This window comes from Triturus cristatus, chromosome 4_1 (assembly GCF_964204655.1).
Source record: "Triturus cristatus chromosome 4_1, aTriCri1.1, whole genome shotgun sequence".
NCBI lineage: Eukaryota > Metazoa > Chordata > Amphibia > Caudata > Salamandridae > Triturus > Triturus cristatus.
The window spans coordinates 909294247-909295966 of record NC_140585.1 but is presented as its reverse complement, the minus strand read 5'-3'; positions in this window follow the sequence as shown (position 1 = coordinate 909295966).

Below are 1720 nucleotides of genomic sequence, written 5' to 3'. Positions count from 1 at the left end.
TTTGCTATTCCCACTCAATCTAAGCAACAGCAGGGAAGGTGATGTACTTCATAAGGGTTAGTTTTACTATTTCTGTTCCAATCTAAGCAAGGGCTATATTTAATATTCCCATTCCTATTCAAGCAACCGTAGGGAAAGTGTTGGATTTAGGAACGGTTACACTTACTATTCCCACTCCTGTGTAAACAACAGTAGGAAAAGTACTGGTTTTTGTAGCGTTCCGATTAACCTTTCTCACTCCAATCCAAGCAACAGAACAGAAGGGGTTAGATTTACTGTTTTTAATCCAATCTAAACAACTGTGGGGCAGGTCTTGGTTTTCAAAGAGGTTGGATTTATTATTCACACTCCAGTCTAAGCAATTTTATTGAAAGTGTCGGACTTAGGAGTAGTTAGACAAACTGTTCCCATTCCACTCTACATGATAGTGAAAGTTTCGGACTTTGGAGGTGTTGGTTTACTATTCCAACTCAAATGTTAGCAGCAATCGAGAAAGTGTTGGACTATGGAGGGATTACATTCATTATTACCACTCCATTCTAAGCAACAGTAGGGGAAGTGTCAGACATCAGAAGGGTTAAATGCACTCTTCCCACTCCAATCTCTGAATTAATAAGGAAGGTATTGGACTTTAGAGGGGTTACATTTACGATTCCCACTCCAATCTAAGCAACAGTGGGGAAGGCGCTGAATGTCAGAAGGAATACATTTACCATTTCAACTCCAATCTAAGCAACAGTGAGGAAAGTGTCAGGCAGGGTATATACATCATTCCAACACATAATCAATTTTTTTAAAAAACAAATTAAAATAAAAAATAAAAATATTATTAATACATACTTAAATAAAAATACTATATATATTAAAAATAAAAAAAATGTATTTAAAAAAATCAAACAGATTAAAAACAAAATGCAAATTACTTCCCTTCCTAGTAACCAAAACAATAAATTATTATCTAAATAAAAGGTAAAACAATATTTAAATACATTTGAAACGAATAATAAATATTAAAGACATTTCAGAAAAAATATTATTACATTCACTTATTAATCGGTAATAATTAATTCAATATAAATAATCAACATGAGAAATAATCAGTTGTAAAATTAACATAATTATTGATAATTTTTTACAAAAAAATATGCAAATTAAATACCTTCCATCTTATTACCCTACACACGCAACAACCCTCTACTAAAATCTAAGTGCATCATTTTATTTATTTTATTTATTTTTGAAGTTTTATATAGCGTGAACAAGACTCTTGCGAGTAACAGAGCGCTTAACAGGTTATAGGTGCAGTTCTGAAAGTCATAAAGATTAAGCTATACATACGGACAAACTAAAGAGTATCAAACAAACAGTCACCAAACATAATATACAGAAAACCGCAACAAAGTTCATGTGAGTTTAGCCATGAGGATCGCTTTCACTTCTTTTTTGAAAGCGGCAGAAGAAGGGTTCATTCTTGTTTCAATGGGTAAGGCATTCCAGATCCTAGGAGCCATGCCCGAGAAGGATCGTTATAGGTTTTTTTTTGGGCAAATCTTTGTGGTTTCAAAAGAAGAGTCTTGGCACTCCTGGAGGCTCTGTTGCCCGAAGAGCGCACCAATTTCTGAGCTAGGTAGTGGGGGGTATTGTGGTGGAGGGCCTTGTGGGTCATACAAACGATTTTCAGATGGATTCTGGCTTCAAACGGAAGCCAGTTGAGTGCTCT